The sequence below is a fragment of the Agelaius phoeniceus genome (genome assembly GCF_051311805.1).
Source record: "Agelaius phoeniceus isolate bAgePho1 chromosome W unlocalized genomic scaffold, bAgePho1.hap1 SUPER_W_unloc_2, whole genome shotgun sequence".
Classification (NCBI taxonomy): domain Eukaryota; kingdom Metazoa; phylum Chordata; class Aves; order Passeriformes; family Icteridae; genus Agelaius; species Agelaius phoeniceus.
Window position 1 is genome coordinate 2,608,603 of NW_027509867.1, and position 23,689 is coordinate 2,632,291.

The following is a 23,689-nucleotide window of genomic DNA, read 5'->3' on the forward strand; positions in this document are numbered from 1 at the left end:
GTAAGGTTAAATCATAAGGTCTAAGTGATGTTAAATGCTGATTTGAGTTTTTCTTTTGCTAAGTTTTATGTTTAATATAAGTTATAAGCTGAGTTAAATATTTTTAAGTCTTATTCCTCTTTTAAATTTCTAAGTCATAGGTTATAAGTTAGGTTAAATACTGTTAAGCTATGTTCTTTTGTTAAATTCTGAAGTTGAAGGTATAAGTTAAGTCCTGTTAGGTTTGAGCTGTGTTAAGCTCTTAGACCATATTCCTTTTATCCTTGCCCTCACTGTAGTTGTGTCACACACAAACCCACAGGGATAGTTCTCGGCTCATTTCTGGTTTGATTGCCTGGATTCTGTTTGGTTTTGTTGTTGCTTTATTTCCTTGCTGGGCCTGAAGTGTCCAGTCAGGAGCAGAGTGACTCTTGCCAAGGAACTTTGTGCTGCTGTTGCTTAATATTAAATCTGGTTTTTGCTGATCCCTTGCTGGGAATTTTTTCAGCGCTCTCAAGGCCTCGTTGGTACCAGGGTGAAGGAGCCCTGGCCCAGGCTCTGGCCCTGGGGGACATGGGGATGCTGCCGGGGGGTCCCTGTCCCCCTGTGCCACCCGCAGGGCCCCGGCCCCCATCCCCGTGTCAGGCTCTGGGGTTGATCTCGTGGAACATCCTCTGGGGGAGGCTGCGGGGCCGGGGGCGGGGGGACCCGGGGGGACAGGGGACCCCGCTGTGCACGAGCAGGGTTGGACTGCTCTGGGGGGAACTGTGAGGGGGGCCGGGGCAGAGTGACCTCCCCAGGGACCTCACACAGCCCTTGTGATGTCACACTGCCCCTGTGATGTCACACAGCCCCTGTGATGTCACCCACCTCTTTTGCGATGTCACACAGCCCCTCTGGTGTCACAGAGCCATCTCTGTGATGTCACCCTGGAATGTAATGCAGCTGCAATGTGATGGCTCAGAAGTCTCTGTGATCTCACAAAGTCACCCTGTGATGTCAGTCTGTTCTGTGATGTCACAGCCTGCTCCATGATGTTACACAGCCACCCAGAGTTGTCACAACACACTCTCTGATGTCACCGAGCCACTCTATGTGATGGCAGGATCTGCTCTATGGCCTCACACCCTGCTCTATGATGTCACAGCCAGCTCTGTGATGTCACAACCCCCTCAGTGATGCCACAAAACCCTCTCTGTGATGTCATACTGACACTCTGTAATGTCAGAGCACACACTTTGACCGCACAGCCCCCTCTATGATTTCACACAGCCATGCCATGATCTCACAGCCTGCTCTGTGATGTCACACAGTTCCCTTTATGATCCTGTAGCTGCTCAATGACCTCACACAACAAACTCTGTGATGTCAGAGCCCAATCTGTGACTTCACACAGCCCACTCTGTGCTGTCACACTGCCCCTTGATGACATCACAGCTGCTCTGTGCCTCCATGACACAGCCACAGAGGAGCTGCTGTGACACAGCCCCCTCTGGGACATGCCAGAGGCCCTGCCAGTGCTGAGCCCCTGGGAGCTCAGTCTGTGCCCTGCTGGTGTCCCTGAGGGGCCCTGGCAGTGCCCCAGCCCTGCTGGGCTGTGCACAGGAGCTGCTCCTGGCCAGAGCTGTCTCTCTGCAGCTCTGCTGCCCTTGTCAGGAGCTGCCTCTGGGCCAGGAGCCCGGCCCAGCTCAGCAGCACAGACACAGCACAAGGGCTTTAATGACCCTCTGGGGCTTTGGTGCTCTTTGTGTCTGCCATGGCCAAAGTGCTGCCCAAGTTGGCTCTGGCAGGGCTCTCTTGCAGCTGCTGCCCATCCCTGTGCCCTGTGCAGCCCAGGCTGTCCTACGGTGTCCCTGCCCTGCGCCTCTGTCCCTGCAGGCTGCTGGCATCCCCTGGCTGCCCCACCTGGCTGGCCCCTTCCTTTTCTGACAGCTCTGCCTCCTGCCTGCCTCTGCCTGCCCACACAAAGCCTTTGGCTTAATACCAAAAGGGTTCATTCAATTTTTACTGTGCCTGTGAACTTTCAGCACAGGAACAAGCCATGCAGGGGCTGCTTTCCCAGCAAGGATGGCTGGAAGACAAGAAGACATGTGGCTCAAGAATGTAGTGGCAGAAAAAAGAAGGACTGAAACTGGGAACTTGGGGTGGGTTTTATGGTAATGGGTAAATTGTGATACACATTTAGCAACGCTGGTAGAATTACATGTCCACATAAGATTGGGTCTATCCCTCACTAGACGTCAGGCCTGAATAAATGATACCCTCTTAAATAGGAAATTAGTGTTAAGGAGCCTTATTCTGATATTTTAGAGACTTGGTGATGGCAAGGCCTTACAGAACAAGGAGTCAGCTGTGACACTGTGCAAACTCATGGAACAAAGGGTCCATTGTGACTCTGCAGAACCCCATGGAACCAAAATCCATTTTGGCACATTGGGGCTACGTTGAACCAATTGTGATACACCACATGGTGATACTGCAGATCCAAGGACACCATTGTGACCCTGAGAAACCTCTTGGAACCAAGGGGCCATTCTGACTCATCAAGGCCTTGCGGAATCATGGGTCCATTGTGACACTGCAGAACCAAGGAGACTGCTGTGGGCAGTGTGAAAGCTCATGGAACCAGAAATCCATTGTGACTCAGCAAGGCCTTATGGAACCAAGGGTCCCTTGTTTAACTCTGTGGCCTCATGGAACCATAAGCCATTGTGACACAGCGTGGCCACATGGAGCCAAGGGGCCACTGTTACACTGCAGATCCAAGGAAACCATTGTGACTGAGGAACCTCATGGAACCAAGCGTTCATTGTTACACTGTGGGGGCCTGGGGAACCAAGGCGAGCACAGTGACATTGCAGGGCCTCAATGGACACTATTCTGATACTTTGGGACCCACTGGAACCAAGGGGCCATAACAGCGTGGCAGGGCCTCATGGAACCAATGGGACTACAGTGAACCCTGGGGGTCTCCATGGGATGAAGGGTCCAAGGAAGCAAGGATACCATTGTGACACTCTGGGGCATCATGGAACCAAAGGTCCATTGAGACACTTCAGAGCCTTGTGGAGCCAAGGGGACCACAGTAACACAGTGGGGCTCAGTGAAACCAATGGTCTGTTGTGACACTGCGAGGCCTTATGGAATCATGGAGACTATTGTGACACCAAAGGCTTCACTGAACCAAGGGGCCATTGTGACACTACAAGGCCTCATGGAAGCAAGGAATCATTGTGACACTATGGAGTCTTGGCAGGTCAAGGGGCAGTTGTCACACTGTGTGGCACCATTGAACCATGGAGACTGTTGTTGGTAGTACAAAAGCTCATGGAACCAAAAGTCCATTGTGACATTGTGGGGCCTCATAGAACCATGGAGACCATTATGACACTTCAGGACCCACTGGAACCTAGGGGCCATTGTGACACTGCAGGGCCTTGTATAACCAAGGCAACCACTGTGACACTGCAAGGTCTCATGGGAGCAAGGGGCCACTGTGACACTGTGGGTCCCCATGGAACCAAGGGGCCATTGTGACCCTGAGGAACCCAATAGAACCAAGGGGCCATTTTGAAACGATGTGACCTCATGGAACCAATGGGCATTCCATGGAACCTCATGGAACCATTGTGGCATTCTCAGTCCCATGGAAACAAGGAAACCATTTTGACACTGCAAGGCCTCATGGAATCAAGGGGCCATTGTGCCACTGTGGAGCCAAGGAGACCATTGTTATATCACTGGGCCTCATGGAAACAAAGATCTGTTGTGATCCTACAGACCTCATGGAACCAAGGGGCCACTGTGATGCTGCAGGGCCCCAAGGATCCAAGAACATGGAACAGGTCTGGCTGGCTGGGCTTCCTGGGGACTGCCTGACTGGTCCAGATGACCTTGGCATCTTGAGAGTCACTTCTCATCAGCCCCTGAAACCCTCGAGTTGTGTGCTTTCCTTCCTGTGGGAACAAACTGTCCTTCTCCTCCAGGGGTTCATGGCTGAAATTGGGATTCCTCCTCCAGATCTGATTATATCCAAAGACTATTCCCATATGAAACCTGCCAGGACAGAAAACTCTAGCTGGCCTTGGCCTCACCTTCTTGGGGGCCAACTCTCATCTGCCTTCAAAACACTGGGGACCTGTGCTTTTCTTCCCATTAAAAAAAAAACATCTTTTATGTCCAGGCATCCATGGCCAAACCTGGGAATCTGCCTGCAAAATTCTTTATATCCAAGGATAGCTCCCAGACAAAAGCTGCCAGGACTGTCCAGATTCCCTTGGCTTCCTGAGGGCCAGCTTTCATCTGCCTTTGAAGAACTGGGGCTCCGTACTGTGATGGTGTTCACAGGGGTTTTCAGGTGAGGGAAGAGACGAGAATGTTGACTTCATGTTCAGAAGGCTTGATTTATTATTTTATGATATACATTACAATAAAACTATACTAAAAAGCATAGAAGGAAAGTTTCATCTGAGAAATCTAGCTAAGCTAAGAATAGAAAAGAATGAATAATAATGGTTTGTCTCTCGGACAGAGAGTCCAAGCTAACTGGGCTGTGGTTGGCCATTAATTGTAAACACCCAAGATGGGCCAATCACAGATGCACCCGTTGCATTCCACAGCAGCAGATAACCATTGTTTACATTTTGTTGCTGAAGCCTCTCAGCTTCTCAGCAGGAAAAAATCCTAATGAAAGGATTTTCATAAAACGATGTCTGCAACACCGTACTTCCCTTTCTTATGGAAAAGAACTGTCCTTCTCATCCAGATGCCCATAGACAAAAGTGGGGTTTGGCCTCCCAAATTCTGTCTATCCAAGGATTCTTCCCTGACAGCAGATCTGGCTGGCCTTGGCCTCCTTGGGGCCGCCTCTAATCAGCCTTTGAAACACTGGGGCTCCATCTTTTCCTTCCTGTGGAGAACTGTCATTCCAGTCCAGGAACCCGTGGCTGAAATGGAATTCCACCCCCAAAATTCCCCATATATCCAAGGGTTGTTTTCAGACAAAAGCTGCAAGGACAGACAGGTCTGGCTGCCTTGGCCTCAGGTGACTGCTTCTCATCTGCCTTCAAACCCTGGGGTTCTTTTCCTTCTTATAGAAAAGAACTGTCCCTCTTGTCCAGGTGCTCTTGACCTCAAGTCCTTGACCACTCTATAGGGACACAGGAACTCTGTGCTCAGTGGAGTGGAGACTGAGGACATCAGAGGAGAGCCCTGGGAGGTATTGAAGGGTAGTTTCAGAGAGGGTGGATCCTTTTGACATAGTAGAGAACAGCAAGAGAAAGAAAGAATTAATGGAAAGGGCAGCTGGGGAAGGCCAGACAGGACATAACAAGAAAGAAATTTCCCTGGCAGGGCAGGGCTGTGGTGCAGCACGTCCCCCAGCAGGAGCCTGGAGCAGCCCAAGGCTTTGTGTGGGCAGGCAGAGGCAGGCAGGAGGCAGAGCTGTCAGAAAAGGAAGGGGCCAGCTAGGTGGGGCAGCCAGGGGATGCCCACAGCCTGCAGGGACAGAGGCGCAGGTTTGCTCAGCACCAGAGACACCTTTGCCTTGCTTGTCCCCACCTGTCATCACTGCCACCAGTGTTCTGCTCTACCTGGAACCTTGGGATGCTTTCTCAGGTGTGTCCCCGACAGGGATCTCTTCAAAGTACAAGAAACTTCAGTGTTTCAATGTAACTGAGTTCTTGAGGGTTCTGTGACATCACTGAGGGGATTGTGACATCACAGAGCTGGCTGTGACATCACAGAGTAGGATGTGAGGCCATAGAGCAGAGTCTGCCATCAGAGAATGTGGTTCTGTGGCATCAGAGAGGGGGTTGTGACATCACGGGGTGGCTGTGTAACATCACAGAGCAGGCTGTGACATCACAGAACAGACAGTGACATGACATAGTGACTTTTTGACATCTCAGCATCTTCTGTGACATCACAGAACAGCTGTATTACATCACAGTGTGACATCATAGAGTTGGCTCTGTGATGTCACAGGGAGCTGTGTGACATCGCAGAGGGACTGTGTGACATCACAGCGGCAGTGTGACATCACAGAGGCTGTGTGGCATCACAGGGGCTGTGTGAGGTCACTGGGGAGGTCACTCTGCCCCAGCCCCCCTCACAGTTCCCCCCCAGAGCAGTCCAACCCTGCTCGTGCACACCGGGGTCCCCTGTCCCCCCGGGTCCCCCCGCCCCCGGTGCCGCAGCCTCCCCCAGAGGATGTTCCACGAGATCGACCCCAGAGCCTGACACGGGGATGGGGGCCAGGGCCCTGGGGGTGGCACAGGGGGACAGGGACCCCCCGGCAGCGTCCCCGTGTCCCCCAGGGCCAGAGCCTGGGCCAGGGCTCCTTCACCCTGGTACCAAACAAGGCCTTGAGAGCGCTGAAAAAATCCCCAGCAAGGGATCAGCAAAAACCAGATTTAATATTAAGCAACAGCAGCACAAAGTTCCTTGGCAAGAGTCACTCTGCTCCTGACTGGACACTTCAGGCACACCAAGGAAACAAAGCAATAACAAAACCAAACATAATCTAGGCAATCAAACCAGAAATTAACCGAGAACTGTCCCTATGCATGTGTGTGACAAAAGGAGAGTGAGGGCAGGGATAAAAGGAATACGGCTTAAAAGCTTAAAAGAGCTCAAACTCAACAGGACTTAACTTATACCTTAACCTTAACTGATACCTTCAACTTCACAATTTAGCAAATGAACAGCACTTAACAGTACTAAACCTAAGTCACAACCTATAACTTAATGATTTAATGGTGGAATAAAAATGAAACAATATTTAACTTAGATTATAACATATTAAACTTTACTTAGCAAAAAAAAGCTCTTAACACCATTTAACTTATTCCTCGTGATGTAACCCCACTTACAGGCCTGGCTGACTCAGCTATCCAAGGCACTCAAACCCCTCAGAGAGCAGCATTTCTGCCACATTTCCCCAGCACAGGCACTCCTGTGTGCACACCGACACAAAGAGTCAGTGCAAGGCACCTGGGAGAAATTCCCCTGAGGGCAGGAAATGCTCCCTGAGGATCCTTTGGCATCTCCCCAGTGGGCCAAGGGTTGAGCCTGGAGGAGTGGGAGGATTGGCCCAGGCTCCGTTGTTGTTGGGGATCCCCAAGTGCAGCAAACGGGAGAGTTCCCGGCTGGGAGAGGCCCCACTCAGAGGGAGTCGCTGGCCCAGGAGAGCTCCAAGGGCTCCTTTTGGAGCGCTGTTTGCAGGGCCCCAAGAGAGGGGCTTCAGTCCCAGCAATGGTTCATCCTGGCCGCACTTGGCACCAACAGCTTTCTTTGGCAGTGTGAGAACAGGGATGTTGTGCCACGGAGGGAACAAAAGCAGTTCCCAGGGCTGCTCCTCCAGAAAGCAGGAGCTGGTTGGGCAGCAGCAGTGCCTGGAGCAGACAGTGTTTGTGATGAGCTGCAGAGGAGCTGAGCCCAGGGGCTGTTGGCCGAGGCCCAAGGAGCATTTCTGTGCTGGCAGGGCGGCCTGAGAAGGGGAGGGGGGAATGCAGCAGCACAGGGCCCATGGAACCAAGGGAGCATTGTGACACTGTGGGGCCCTGTGAGACCAAGGAACCATTGTGACACTCTGGGGCCCTGTGACACCGAGGGACCATTGTGACACTGTGGGGCCTCATGGAATCATGGAGAGCGCTGTGACATCACTGGGCCTCATGGAACCAAAGGGACTGTGCTAATGCTCTGTGGCTCCAAGGAATGTAGGGATCATTGTGACACTGAGAGGTCCCATCAGACCAAGGATCCACTGTGACACCGTGGGGCCTCATGGAACCGTGGAGACCATTGTGACACTTTGAGGTGTCATGGGACCAACGGGCCATTGTGACACTGCAAGACGCCATGGAGCCAAAGGTCCATTGTGACATTGCAAGGCCTCATGGAACCATGGAGACACCATTAAGACACTTCATGGCCTCATGGAGCTAAGGGGCCATTGTGACACTGTGGGGCACCATGGAACCAAGGAGACCATTGTGACACTGAGGGGGCTCATGGAATCCTGGAGACCATTGTGACACTATGAGCCCCCATGAAATAAGTAAAGCATTGTGACACTCTGAGGCCTCATGGAATCAGTGAGACCATTGTGACCCTGGGAGTCCCCACACAACCAAGAGGGCCATTGTGATACTGTGGGGCCTGGTGAAACCAAGAGGCCTTTGTGACACTGCTGGGCTACATGGAACCAAATGTCCATTGTGACATTGCAGGGCCTGATGTCATCAGTGGTCCATTGTGACACTGGGAACCAAAGGAGACCATTGTGACACTGCAGGGCTGCATGGAACCAAAGTTCCACAGTGACACAGAGGGGCCCCTTGTCATCAATGTCCATTGTGACACTGTGGAGCCAATGGAGACCATTGTGACACCAAAAACCCTCACAGTTCAAAAGTCCATTGTGACATTGGAGGGCCTTCTGGAAACAAGGACCCACTGCAACGCTGTGGAACTCAATTGAACCAAGGGTCCATTGTGACACTGCTGGATCCCATGGAATCAAGGCACCATTAAGACATTATGGAGCACCATAAAGCCAAGGGAACATGGAACAGGTCTGGCTGGTTTGGCCTCCCAGGGACTACCTGACTGGTCTAGCTGGCCTTGGCATCTTGAGGGGCTCTTCTCATCTGCTGCTGAAACCCTGGAGCTCCATGCTTTGATTCCTATGGAAAAGAACAGTCCTTCTCAGCCAGGTGCCCATGGCCAGAATTGGGATTTCACCTACAACATTCCCTATTGTGACAGACTGGAGGAGATTGTTGGGTCAAAAATTTTTATGTGTGGGGGAGGAAGGTGCAGGTCCAGCCTTGCCCTGCCCTGGAACCCCAGCCCTGCCCTGCCCTGGAACCCCAATCCCCCCAGAGCCTCTATCCCAGCCCAGCAGTGGCTGCCAGTCCCTGGCACAGCACAGGCAATGCTCCACAGCCACCTCTGCAGCCCCAGCCCAGCTCCTCAGCTCCTGAGGGACCAAATGAGCACAAGTTCCACCCGGGGGAAGGGCCCAGGGAGACCAAGGGATATTGAAGGCTGACCACAAGGCAAGCACACATCTTGACCCAGCCTCCTCTTGGAATTTCCATCTGAACACTGCTGGAATCCAGGAGTTTGTAGCTGTGTGTGTGCTTCTCTATCTCACATTTTTCTCTCTTCCTGTGTCTTCTTCTATTTTTGTCCCCCTGCAAATTTTGATTAATTTAAAATTGAACAAACTATGAGTTTATGAAGTTGAATGGGCCAAGGTAATGCTTTGAGAAGTGTTTTGTGTTGATTGAATGTCCTATTAAACCTTTTGCCAAAGTTTCTCCGATTTTCTAAATTTGCCAGTAAAGTCTGTTTTGTTGCTTTGAGCTCCTGAGAATCCCTTGTTGGTATTTCTCCAGTGCATCCAACTCAGAGGATACAAACAACTGTAAATTCCTTTTAAATGTCTCATTGAGAGAGTTTTTTGGGGGATGAGAGTCAGGGCTTGTGTGTCCTGCTTGGCTCAGCCCAGGCAGGGCTTTCCCAGCCACATTCCACACTCCATTGCCCAGCTGGAGCCGCTGGTGCCTCTGAGTTGTGCTGCCCCAGCCCCAGGGACGCTCTCCTTGTCTGCCCATTCCCCCATGGTCTCTGGGCAGGGATGGCCTCAGTGGGGGCTGCTGACATCCTCAGCAACTTGGAGGCTGCTGCTGAATTTCCCTGCTCCAGAGGCTTGTTCAGCCTTCAGCTCTTCAGTGCAGGAATTCAGTGTCCCAGGGCTCATGAACATTCAGAACACCTTAACAGGCCAAACCTCTGGGAATCATTTGATTTTAATTCTCAAATCCTTTGTGGCTAATTAGACAGATCTCAGTAGTATATCCAAAGTGAATGCATTATATTTAAAATGACAGTGAGAAAATATTTTTTAGGTCCTGTTTAGGATTTTTCCTGTTTATAAATCAATATGTGCAATCTCCAATTGACACTGAATCCAAGTACCTCCTCATGCAGTGTGAATAGATATGAAAATCAAGACCCTTCATGGCTGACAATCAATCAGACTCTGTCCCTACCCCCACCCCACCATTTCCCCCATCCAAGCCCATGAACTCAGAGCAGCCTTGTGCAAATCTGAGCTCCCTCCAGCCCAGGCTGCACCTGCAGCTTTCAGCTCCTTGGCTCCAACTCCCACCTGCTTTCCTTGGAGAAGGAGCTGCCCGAGACACAGAGGGATGTTCATTTCTTGTCAGCCAACAAAGCCAAGGGAAGGCACAGCTCCATCAAATGCCAAAGTCATTCCTCTGCTGGATATTAAATCCACTTTGCACAGCAGACAGTCTCAGAGCAATGGAAAACACCTTCTGTGCCCAGCACAGATCCCAAGGTCCCCCCAAGCCCTCCCTGCCCCGATTCTGCCCAGATTTGCTCTTTGCACACACGAGTCACACGCTGAAGTCAGGAGCTCCCTCCATGCCCAGAGGGAAGAAAAGAGAGAAAGGGGATGAAGAGCTCTCCTGTGCAGAGCCAAGGTCCAAGTGCAGCCCCTGCAGTGGGAACCACAACTCATCAGGTTTGTGTCCTTTGGGCTCAGGGCCTGGTGACACTCAGAGGCACAGAAAGGTTTCTTGCCAGCAAACAGAACCTGATCATTTGAACAGTTTAATAACCATCACAGCTCTTGCCTCAGCTCTCTGAGATGTCCCAGCAGCATCTGACATGTCTCCCATCCACAAGGTATTTCTGAACAGGAACTGTTTTAGACAAAGACATAAGAAAACACAGTTCTATGATAAATAAAACACAATTGAGTTGATAATTAATTATATATTTATTTGAACATGAGAAATATTGGGCAACTTCTTGCAGCTCAAATCATGAAACCAGTCAGTTGAGAGGTGCTTGAATGACCAGAGAGGACCTGGAGGAGCAAATCTGGGAGCAGCAGGAAGTAAAAAGATCCACTAGCTTGAAAAGTAGAGATGTCCTTTGACATGGCCATTTAAACAGGAGAGCTGGAAACACCTGGTACAAAAGAGAGATTAAATAATAAACTGAATAGTGGTGACAAAAGTAGAAGAGAGGATCAGTATTTCATCTACAGGCATCAGCAGATGTGCAGAAAATTCCCGTTCCTGGCGGGAAAACTTTGTCATTTCTTAAAAGTACTCAAATGACCCAGATAATAAAGATTTGCTTGTATATTATGAAACTAAGAGTTATTAACGCCTGTACACCTTTCCAGGCAGACATTACCTGTGTGCCCATGAACAGGATGTGCCATGTGTGCCCTGAGGTGCCCAGCTGGGATTGGATCTCTCCCAGAGCACCTGAGGGAGAGCAGAGCACCTTGCAAGCTGCAGGTCCCTGAGAGCCCCACAGGGCTCCTGTCCCATCAACATCTGCTCTGCTCCAGTCTGAAACAGGGCCCAGCATGGTGCCGGGATCATCAGAGAGCTGAGGTGTGTGCTGGAATTCAATGGCCTCCCCATCCCGCAGCAGCCCTGCATTTCCCTGCTGCAGCCTTGGTCTCCAGCCCAGCCATGGAGGCTCTTTGGGCTCTGGAGTGTTGCTGCAGCCCCCAAGGGCAGCTGAGCTCTGCCTTTGGCACAGTCAGGCCTGGCCAGCGCAGGCCATGCTCAGCAATTGCTTGTGTGTGCCTGGCCTTGCTGTCAGCCCCGGCAGCGGCTGCGTGGCCCCTTTGTGGCCCTGTGCTGGCCCAGCCATGGTGGCCCAGCCCCTGTGCAGGCCCAGCCCAGGCCAGGAGCATTGCGGCTGGGAACGGCCCCTGTGCCGTGGTGCCCACAGCAGCTTTGGGGCTCTGTGCCCCATGGCCTCCCTGCTGGGCAGCCTCTGCCAGCTCCTGCAGAGCCCCTGGCACCTGTGGGGCTGCACAGACAGCCCTGCCCCGGGCCCTGCCAGCCTCTGGGCCAGCAGAGAGGCAGCCAGGGCTGGCCATAGCCGGGAACAGGCCCTGAGCCCCGCAGGAGGATGGAGCTGGGCCACAGCCAAACTCAGCCCAGGCCAAAGCTGGGCTCAGCAGCCAGGGCTGCCAACGCATGGGCACAGAGGCTGGCGCTGACAAATGTCCTGGGCCCCCTCCCTGCTCTGTCCATGCCACCAAGGGCACAGAGCAGCCTCCTCTCTGGGCCACTTGCCTGTTTGCAATGCCTTGCACAGGCGCTGGCCCTGCCCCACAAGGCCTGGCCTGAGTCCTGCCCCTGCACGCTCAGCCAGGCTGAGATAGACACTGATGGTTTCTGGGCCAGGGTCTCTTAGCCCAGCCCAGCTCCCTGCAAGCTCTGCCAAGGGCCTCTCTGAGCCCAGCCCAGCCCAGCCGGCTCTGGCCCCACAGCTCTGCTCAGGCCAGGCTGCTCTGGGCACTGGCCCCACGGCCTCAGCCCCTGCCAAGGGCACAGCAGCAGCTGCAGCTGCCACAGGACTCAGCCCCGGCCATGGGGGAAGGTGCTTGGCCAAGGCCAAAGGAGGCTCCCTGGCTGCCCTGCTCCCCTCGGCCTGAGGTGCTGAGAGCTCTGCAGCCCCTGCTGCCATCCCATCTGCCCAGGGCAGCACAAGAGCCCCAGCCTTGGGGCCCTCAAGAGCTGCTCCTGCTCCAGGCCCAGGGCCCATGCCAAAGCTGGGGCAGCCACAAAGCTGTGCCCATTGCTGTTCATTGCTGTTTTGATGGGGATGGATCCTCAGCCACTTGGGGGTTGCTGATGAATTTTATTACTCCAGAGGCCTCTTCTTTCTTGAGCTCTTCACTCCAGGAATTCAGTGAGAAAAGCTCATAAATATTCGTTCGAAACACCTGAACAAGACAACCCCCTGGGAATAATTGAAGTTTTCAATTCTTCTGTGGCTAATTAGTCAGATTTCAGAAGTGTATTCAAAGTGAATATACTATATTGAAAACAATACAGAGAGAACTCTTTTGTCCTTTTCAGTTTTCTTTTCCTAATTATAGATAGATATCAGCCATGTCCAATTGACATGGACCCCCTGCACCTCCTAATGCAGTTTACAGATATGAAAATCAAGACCCTTCATGGCAGACAATCACACTTTGTCCCTACCCACACCCCACCATTTCCCTCATCCAGCCCCTGGCACTCAGAGAAGCTGAGGAATGGAGTCACATCCCGGGGCGTCCCCAGGGCTCAGGACTGGGGCCAAGTCAGTTCAGTCTCTTTATTGCTCATCTGGACGAGGCCATTGAGGATACTCTCAGTCAGTTCCCAGGTGAGCCCAAGCTGGGTGGGAGTGTGGCTGTGCTGGAGGGCAGGAAGCTCTGCAGAGGGATCTGGACAGGCCCAGGACAATGAGATGAGGTTCACCAAGGCCAAGGGCCAGGTCCTGCCCTGGGCTCACAACCACCCCAAATCCCAGCCATGCCCTGCCCCTGATCCATCCAGCCTGTCCTGTTTCCTTCATCCCTGCATTGTCAGGGACTCTCTGGGACAAGGGAGCTCTGCTCTGGGGATGGAGGGAGGTGCATGTACCACCACTGGAGCAGGAACCACAACTCATCAGGTTTGTGTCCTTTGGGGGACCAGGAACTGGTGAGACTCAGAGGCACAGAAAGTTTCTCCACATGGCCTAGAGACCCCAGTTGAACAGGACACAATTTAATAACAATCACACTCTTCTCTGAGCTATCTGCAACATCCCAGAAGCATCTGATGAGTCCACCATCCACAAGTGATTTCCATACTAAAATTAATTTCAGACAAATGTGGTTCTGTGATAGATAGAAACACAATTAAGTTCTTGTATCAGGATGCTCATCTTGGAGTGGGGGCAAAACAGCTCGAACAATTCCTGATTTGCAAAGCTGTATGTGGTGGATGGAGAAGGGAGGTCAGGCTGCTCTAGTGCTGAGGAAATGCTGAAACCAGCCTGACTCATTTCATCTCCTCTGGTCCTGGCTGATCTCCCCTCTTTCCCCTTCCACCCAGTGGCTTTTGTCTCCCACCAGGCCCCCGGTGAAGAGCCTGGCTCTGTGTTCTCCATCCCCTCCTCGCTGGCACTGCCAGGCTGGGATGAGGAGCCCCTCAGCCTTCCCTGCTCTGGGCTGGACAAGCCCAGCTCCCTCAGCCTCTGCTCACAGCCCAAGGGCTCCAGCCCCACCTTGGAGGCCCTTCCCAGACCCTGCTCCAGCTGCCAGACATCTTTCCTGCCCAGGGCAGGATAATCCCCTACAACAGGGGAGGCTCAGGCTGGACAATAGGAAGGAGTTCTTCACAGAAAGGGTGAGTGGGAACTGGAATGGGCTGGCCAGGGGAGAGGTGGCAGAGTCACTGTCCCTCTCCAGTGGCATTCAGTGGCATGGTCTGGGTGACAAGGCAGTATTGGGGCATTGCTTGGACTTGATGATCCAAAGGTCTTTTCCAGCCTATTTGATTCTGTCATTCTCTGATGATTGGGACACTCGGGGGCCATTGTGACACTGCAGGGCCTCGTGGAACTAAGAGGACCATGGTGACACCGTGCAGCCCCACAGAACCAGGGGTCCATGGTGGTGCTGTGGGGCCAAATGGAACCAGGGAGTGCCCCGTGACACTCTGGGCCCTTGTGGAACCACAGAGGCCATTGTGACACTGCAGGGCCTCGTGTAACCAAGGGGTTTCACCATTTTGACACTGCAAAACCAAGGAGACCATTGGGAGACTACAGGGCCCAGTGGAACCAAGGGGCCGTTCTGACACTGCGGGGCCTCATGGCACCAAGGGGACATTGTGACACTGCAGGATCCTGTGTAACCAAGGGGCCACAGTGACACGATGGGGCCTCAAGGAATCTGGAATAATGCTGTGACACTGTGTGGCCTTGTGGAAACAAGGAGTCCATTGTGACACTGAGGGGACTTGTGGAACCACAGAGACCATGGTGACAGTGTGGGACCTCATGTGGCCATGGCGCCATTGTGACACCCTGGGGCCCCATGGAACCAAGGAGCCACTGTGAAACTGCAGCACCAATGAGAACATTGTGACACTGTGAAGCCCCATGGAACCAAGGAGAACATTGTTGATCTGCATGGTCTCATGAAACCAAGGAGACCAGTGTGACAGTGCAGGGCCTGGTGTGACCAAGAGGCCATTGTGACACTGAGGGGCCCCTTGGAACCAAGGACTTCTTTGCAGATGTCACACAGCTGGATGTGAGTTTTGACCTGAGAGAACATAGGAGTGGTCTGCACAGTGACTTGACAGGCTGGATCCAGAGGATGAATCAAACAAGGTGAGGTTTAACAAATCCAAGTGTCAGACCCTGATATTTGGCCCCAGTGCTACAGGCTTGGGACAGAGTGTCTGGAGAGCAGCCAGGCAGAAAGGGACCTGCAGGGACTGATGGACAGCAGGCTGGACATGAGGCAGCAGTGTGCCCAGGTGGCCAAGAAGGCCAATGGCTCCTGGCCTGGATCAGGAATGGTGTGGCCAGCAGGAGCAGAGCTGCTGTGCCAGCACTGATCTGCCCCAGCTCTGCACACAGACATTGCTGCAGCAGCTCCAGAGAGGGCAACAAAAGGGCATCTCTGCAGAAAACTCTGCTGGCAGATCCTTTAGTTCCTTTAAATACACCAAGAGCGCAGCCCCTCATTGACACAGTCTGTGGCCACAGGGAAGGTGGAGAGAAACAAAATGAGAAATGGCACAAATATTGACATTTCTTTGTTGACAATATGAAAAAACTAAAACAAAGGAAAGAAATCTCCAAAATGAAACACACAAGAAGTATCAAAAACTAGTTTTATTACAAGTAATTTGCAGAAATTGGCCAGCAGTTTAATGTTTCTGAAAGCATCCAGTCATCAGTCTCCTCACTGCAGCCTTGAGCTCCTGGTTCCTCAGGCTGTAGATGAGGGGGTTCAGGGCTGGAGGCACCACCGAGTACAGAACTGACAGGGCCAGATCCAGGGATGGGGAGGACATGGAGGGGGGCTTCAGGTGAGCAAAGATAATAGTGCTGATGAACAGGGAGACCACGACCAGGTGAGGGAGGCAGGTGGAAAAGGCTTTGTGCCGCCCCTGCTCAGAGGGGATCCTCAGCACAGCCCTGAAGATCTGCACATAGGAGAAAACAATGAACACAAAACAACCAAATGATAAATAGGAGCTAACAACAATGAGCCCCACTTCCGTGAGATAGGATTTGGAGCAGGAGAGCTTGAGGATCTGTGGGATTTCACAGAAGAACTGGCCCAGGGCATTGCCACGGCACAGGGGCAGGGAAAATGTATTGGCTGTGTGCATGAGAGCAGTGAGAAAGGCACTGGCCCAGGCAGCTGCTGCCATGTGGGCACAAGCTCTGCTGCCCAGGAGGGTCCCGTAGTGCAGGGGTTTGCAGATGGACACGTAGCGGTCGTAGCACATCACGGTCAGGAGGAAATACTCTGCTGAGATGAAGAAGAGAAAGAAAAAGAGCTGAGCAGCACATCCAGTGTAGGAGATGTTGCTGGTGTCCCAGAGGGAATTGTGCATGGCTTTGGGGACAGTGGTGCAGATGGAGCCCAGGTCAGAGAGGGCCAGGTTGAGCAGGAAGAAGAACATGGGCGTGTGCAGGTGGTGGCCGCAGGCTACGGCGCTGATGATGAGGCCGTTGCCCAGGAGGGCAGCCAGGGAGATGCCCAGCAAGAGGCAGAAGTGCAGGAGCTGCAGCTGCCGCGTGTCTGCCAATGCCAGCAGGAGGAAGTGCCTGATGGAGCTGCTGTTCGACATTTGCCCTGGCTGGCCATTGGGAGCTGTTCATGGAGAAAGAACAGTGACAAGTCAGGAGAGGCTGCATGGAGCCAAACCTGGCCATTTCCCTGCAGATTGTCCTGCTGGGACTCACCCAGCCTTGTTCCTGCTCTGGGAAAACCTTCACCCAGGTCCCTGCCTGAGCTCCAGTTGTGCTGGCTGAGTGTGCCAAGAACAGCCAGGCCTGTGCATGAGGACACCCAGGAGGGCAGCTCAGAGCCTGGCAGGGCACAGCAAGGAGATCCCTGGCTGTGCCCATGATGGGATCTCAGGGAGGGGGCTCAGCTCATTCCCCTTTCCCATGGACTGCTTTGCCCACAGCCCCACAGGTGCCAGGGAAGCTTGGACACCCCATTGCCATGGACAGCCCTGCCTCGCAGGAACGCCAAGGGCAGTGCCTGACTCAGCTGCTGCAGATGCCAGAGCCTCCCTGAGAGCAGCAGATAACAGTGCCAATGTCAGGGCAGTGCAGAACCAAGAGCAGATGTTGTGGTGCTGTGCCTGAGAGGGCAGGGCAGAGACAGCCGGGCACTCAGGACAGTGTTCCCGTGCCCAGCTGTGCCCGGCACCTCCCACACACCAACAGTGCCCTCCTGCCCCAGCCCTGCTCTCTCCAGCCCCCTCTCCTTCCCTGAGCATCTCCCTGGGCCTGGACATTCCCTCCTGAGAGGAGCCTTGTCCCTGCCAGCGCTCACAGAGCCCATGCCAGCCTGTGTGCCCTGGCTGGGGCCCTACAGAAACCTGCCTGTGTGCAGGGCCCTGGCTGGGGCAGGCTCTGTGTGCAGCTGGGCAAGGGCAGCTCAGGAGAGCCCTGCTGGGCCCTGCAAAGGTGATGCTGCTGCTGTGCAGGGCTGAGGGCCCTTTGGGAGGCTCCCAGCAGAGACACTGATCAACTTAATTTACAGTTCTGCAGTCTCTGTAAATGCTCAAACATTCCTTTGATGATCCTGTGTGTCCCTTTCAACTCAGAATGTTCTGTGAGTATCTGATTACAATTCCTGTTCTGCTCCTCTCATCCCCTTGTTGTCTATAATCAAAAAAGAAAACAAAAAAACCCTTGCAACAGTGTTACAACAGTAAAGTAAAAACCAGACATTAATTGGAAGCTTCCAGGTGTCCCAGTGGGGATGGGAAAACCCGGCCCCTGATTTCAACAATTTATTAAGGTTGATTATTAGGATATTTAACAGGAACATCCAATAGGAGATTCAGTGTCCCTGGTTACACACCCCCTGCTCAACCTGTTGGAATAGGTCCAAAGGCTTCTTTGCCAAAAATTTTTGTTATGACTGCTCACATTCTGGTCAATTAAAAAATGTTTTTGTAGGTTCTCTTCCTGATAATAAGACAGTATTTCAGGAAGGTATTTAGACAGTGAGCTTATTGTTCTAAAATCTAACAGAAAGGTTAGGAAACGTACTAGAGTTAATTATTATAATTATATAAGTATGTAATATTAGTTTATTATAGTTAATTAGGAATTTAGTAGTGTTAGGTAAGGATTGTAGATTTATAACTATATAATATTAAGTTACAGAGCTATGAATATATGAAAAATGTGTAAAATGCAAAAATCTTTTTGTCATCACCCCAACTTTCCCATCCTTCTACAAGAATGAAATTAAAAACACTCTCAGGAAAGCTCCTGATCTATACAGCAATCCCAGGCTTACCTTCTTTGGGAAGTGCCCTCTGGAGCTGTGCCCAGGCTGGTCTGGAGCTGGGAGCAGCCCTGCCCCACCCAGCCCCTCTCAGCAGCAGCCCCTGCCCTGCTCAGGGCGGCTCCTTCCCCCCAGAGCTTCTCCCCAGCGCTGGGAGCAGCTGCCAGGGCTGGCTGAGAGCTGTCCCTGGCAGGCAGCAGAGTCCCTGCCCCAGCACAGCGCCCTGGGCTGCAGGACCCTGCTCTGCAGGACAGCCCTGGGCACCCCTGGCTGCAGCCCCGGCTGCTCAGCCCTGCAGCAGAGCCTGGCAACAGGAGCTGCCTTGGGCTGTGCCTGGGCTGGGGCAGCAGGGAAGGCCAGCCCTGCCCTAGGGCCACAGCCCTGCCCTGGAGCAGCCCTGAGAGTCCTCCTGAAAGGTCCTAAAAGCTCTGGGCTGTGCCAGCTCCAGGAGATCCCTGCAGGAACTGCAGCTTCTCTTCCCACAGCCAGGGAATGAGTGCTTCAAACCTGGGCTGATTTCTGCTCTAGTGAGCCCTGAGTGAGCTCTGCCCTGTGCTCCCAGCCCAGGCTGAGTTTAACCCCTCTGTGCCTCTGTGCTGTGCCCGGGGTGGCTGCAGGCAGTGCCCCAGCCCTGCTGGGCTGGCACAAGAGCTGCTCATCCAGAGAAATGTGCTTTTGAAGCTCTTCTTGGTCACCAGGAGCTGCCTCTGGGCCAGGAGCCCAGCCCAGCTCAGCAGCACAGACACAGCACCAGGACTTTAATCAGCCTCTGGGCCTTTGTGCTCAGGCCCTGAACATCAGTCCCTGAGAGGGAGCTGAAGAAACCTCTCCAGAACTCCAAGGCAGAATCCAACTCCAAAGTTTCCTGGACTTTTAATGGGTCCCAGAGAGGGACACAACTGAGCAAGTGTCCCCAGGCCCCAGGCAGAGCAGAGAACTGCAGGCAGTGATGACAGGTGGGGACAAAGAGAAGCCAAGTCTTGGTGCCCTGGGGCACAGTAGGGTCTGAGCCACCAAGGGCTGGGAGGAGACACCTTGTCCTGAGGCCCTGGGGCCTCCTGGCACAGCCCCAGCCAGGCTGGGCACTGTCAGCCCCTTGTGCTGCCCTCAGCATCCCCCCCTAGCCCACATCCCAGTGGCCTCAAGGATCTGCTGCAAGGAGTCCCTGGGGAGCCTTGCTCAGCAATGGCCCTGGGGGCTCCTTCATGCTCCCTGCAGGGGCTGCAGGTTTTTCAAAGGACTTTGGCTTTGGCTTTTGCCTTGGACTCTCTGAGAGGTTTGTGCAATCATGGCCTTCAATTATCTGCTGTAATTAGTCCCTGGAGAGGCTTTGTCAATAACAACACTCAGTGGGGCTCATTAATACTTCAAGGTACTCCGGTTATTTGAAGGTACTTGGTGTTTCCCTTTTGATACAGACTCTGTGAGAGGTTTGTGCAATCATGGCTCCAATTATCTGCTTTAATGAGTCCCTGGAGAGCTTTGTACTGACACTCAGTGGTGCTCAGTAATGCTTTGAGCTTCACAAATTTTTTAAGGTAGTTTGGAATTGTCTTTTCCACATTGAGACTCTGAGAGGTTTTTGGTCAATCCTGGCCTCCAATGCTCTCCTCCAAGGAGTCCATGAGGAGCCTGTGTTGGGGATGGACTTCACTGAGACCCATTCCTGCTTTGAGACACTTTGGGGTTTTCTTCTGGCTTTGACTCCTGGAAAGGTTTGTGCAATCTCCTCTCAGGCCCTGAGGTTCCAGGGCTCAGCTCCAAATGCACCACAGTGCTCATCAGGATGCAGCAAGTCCTGACAAACCATGGCTCTGCCTTGATTTCCCTCTGCTCTTATGCAGTTTATCAGGAACCTATCTGGAGTGATTTTGGTTTGCTAATTTGAGATTTCTCAGCCAATGCATCTATTAGTGCAGTGGGATTGGTGTTGGCTAATTACCATTGCACTCACTGTAATATATTTACTCATTTCCTGCTGTGAGATAGGATTAGGAGAAAAGAAAAGTAGGCTCAAAATTTTAAAAGGGTATATAGAAATGTTTATTACCAGTAAATAGAAGAAAGATTAATAAGAATCTGAACACTTCTCCTCTCCCTACAACATTTTCTTTCTTACTGACAATGCAAGGAGACAAAACCTGAAAGTTTCAGTCACTTTACACCATCTAGAACAGTCTTTCTTCAGTTCACTTAGGGAGAGGAGTCTCTCTTTCATGCTATGGAGACTTCTCCATAAGGAAAAAGTTCATTCATGGCTCTCAATTCCCACAAATAGCAGCTGCTCAGAAAATCTGCAATTGTGAGGTCTCTCCCATTTTTCACAGCTTTTCCCACAGCTGTTTTTATGGGCCATGTCAGCTTATGGGGTATGAGTTTAAAGATGAGCTGTTCAGGAGCAAAGATTCTCTTCATCTATTTCTGAAATCATCTTCATCTCTGAGAACAGAGATCTTCTTCTTCTCTCCCTGATAGCACAGATTCTCACCACTCTTCTCTCTTTCTCTCTTTAAACTTCTAATGGGATCACAGCTCCTTCAACATTTGCCTACTTTAGCATGGAGGTTTTTGCTGAACAGGTGATCTCCCCATATTTTCAATTAGTTATAGGGAAAAAGAGAATCTGACATAATAATTACATCCTTCTCCATAGCTTTTCAAGAGGATTTCAGGCTGCAAGATCAAGGCATCTCCTCATCCCTCCCATCTGGGGCTCAACTTCCCCTTCAGTGACCTCGGTGTCTTCATGTTGCTCCTCTGTGTGCCTGCACTTTGTCCTTTTCTCTCACTGGAGGGAGGATGGAAGCACTGAAAGAGTTCATATCTCACCCGGGGCCTGCAGATGGTTCCGTGCCCCCGGCCGGGCTCGGTGCTTGCGGCCGGAGCTGTTTTACGATGGAGGTTTCTGCAGCGGCTGCGCTGGGGCTGTGTCAGGATGGGCCGCGCTGGGGCAGGGCCAGGATCTCAGCAGCCAGGCCAGAGCACAGCAGCAGCACGGCCGGGGGCCGATGGCTTCTCCTGCCCCTGCCCGGGGCTTGCAGCTGAAGCCCAAGGGTGGCAGAATCTTGGCCGAGCCGGCCCGGCCCGGGGCTGCTCCTGGGGCCCGGTGGATCCTGGCTGGGCCCGGGCTGGCGGCGGGGCAGGGCTCAGCAGGGCCCAGATGTTCCCAACTGCAGCCATGGCCCGGCCCGGCCTTGGCCCCGCGGCCTCCCCTGCCCTGCCCAGCAGCCGATGGGGCCTGGCGGGGTCCCTGGGAAGGGGCCCGGCCCCACGGCAGGAGCCGCCCGGCCCGGCCTGGCTGAGACGGGGCCGGGTCAGCCTTGTTACCTCTGTGCTAGCCAGAAGGGAAAGAGACCCTCCCAGGCTTTCCCATCTTTAACATGTGCCTTCACAGAGGCGTGTACAGTTTCCTTCATAGTTTAACAGATTGCCAATTCTCAAAGATAATTACTGATTGTTTTTTTTGTCAGACACGGAGGAAACTGCTAGCAGCTTCTCTTGGAACATCACTTCCATGATGCCAAACCCTCACAACAGCACAGAGCACAGAGTTCCTTTGTCCATATGTATTAGTCATGTGCCCAAGTCCTCAAAAACTCTTCTTGGGAGATCTCTGGCCCCTTTCCAAGGTTTTTTCAACTGAAAGCATTCAGCTCAGAGTCTAAGAAAATCACCAGAAGACATGGCCAGACTGACCTGTCTGTCCTTGGGAGCAATCTTTGGATATATGGAATTTGGGACGCCAAATTCTAATTTTGGCCATGGACCATGGACATGAAGGTTGGTTCTTTTCCGTAGGAAGGAAGGAACAGAGCCCCAGTGTTTGCCAGGCAGAAGAGAGTGACCACCAGAGGACAAGGCCAGCCAGAAGTGGCAGGTTTTTTTCTGAGAGAAACCCTTGCATATAGGAAAATTTTTAGAGAGAATACCAATTTTGGAAATGGACATTTAAAAAGAGGGACAGTTCTTTTCTATAGCAAGGAAAGCACGGAGCCCCAGTTTTCCAGGAGCTGATGAGAGGCAGCCCTTGACATCCCAACATCAGCCAGACCTGTCAGGGGCCCTGGGAGGCCAAGCCAGCCAGACCTATTCCATGTTCCCTCACTTCCATGGGGCCCCACATTGTCCCAGTGGTCTCCATGGGAAGGGAAGAACCCAGCCCCAGTGTTGCAGGGGTAGTCACCAGAGGTCCAGGCCACCCAGGCTTGATGGTACTGGCAGATTGTGCCTGGGAGCAATCCTTGGATATACAGAATTTTGGAGGTGGAATCCCAATTTCAGACATGGACACCTGGAGGATAAGGATGGTTGTTTTCCATTGGAAAGAAAGCACGGAACACTGATTCAACAGTGACATTTGGGGATCTATGGGAAGCATTGGGGATCGTTTCTGCACCTCGTGACCCAACAGGAGCTTCTCTAATAAACTTTGCCTGAAGCTCCCACTGTGCCCATCACAGGAACCCATAGTGTCTGGGACATCCCGGCTCTTTGGCATCCTGGGAACTCCTGGGATGTCACCATGGAATGGCTGTGACTGCCTCTGACCACAGGGCTCTTTACCATCCCAGAAACGCCTGGGAGGTCTCCATGGAGCCCCTGTCTCTGTGTGTGACATTCCAGCTCTGGAACAGCCTGGAGATTCATGGAACCCTTCTGAGGGCCTGTGACAAATCTGATCCTTAGTAGGCAACCATCACCAGTCCACTGTTGCTATGGGCAGTTTCCATGGACACCATCACCAGCCCCCTGTTCCTATGCTCAGTCCCTTGGCAGCTCCATGGAGACCCCATGCCAGGGGTGGTTTCCATGGCCACCAAGGCTGGCACCTGCTGGGATGCTCGGTTTCCACGGGCCGGGCTTCAGGAATGGGATTCCCCAATTTCCTGCTCCCGCTAAAACCGCGCTGTCCTCGCTGCCCTCCCGCCTGCCATGGAAAGCACAAAAGGCAAAGATCCCGGGCTGGGAGAAGAACAATTTATTGGGAACAGCAACGAGATATAGAACAAACAGGAACAGAAACAATATTGATAACAGAAGGGATAAATAAAACTGTTTACAGAAAAAACTACAACATCAACAACTAGTTCTTCCTGGCAATGTATTTCCTCCTGTCTGGAAAGGACACCCTTTTCCTCAGGGGGAGAGAGAGAGAGTCCCTTTCCTGCCCCTGGCAATGACCTGAGGTGGGAGTGAATGTAATGACAGGGCCATGGCCAGACCCTCATGTTCTCCAACCCCACATCATGTCATTGGCAGGGGCAGGAAAAGAAACAGGTGTCTTCCCAGCATGGATCATGGGGAACATGGATCACCAGG

At 52.6% G+C, this 23,689-nt stretch overlaps 1 pseudogene; it reads left to right on the plus strand.

Moving 5' to 3' along the window:
* LOC143692646 (uncharacterized) overlaps positions 1–23,689 on the plus strand; it is a 62,755-nt pseudogene that overhangs the window by 28,628 nt on the left and 10,438 nt on the right.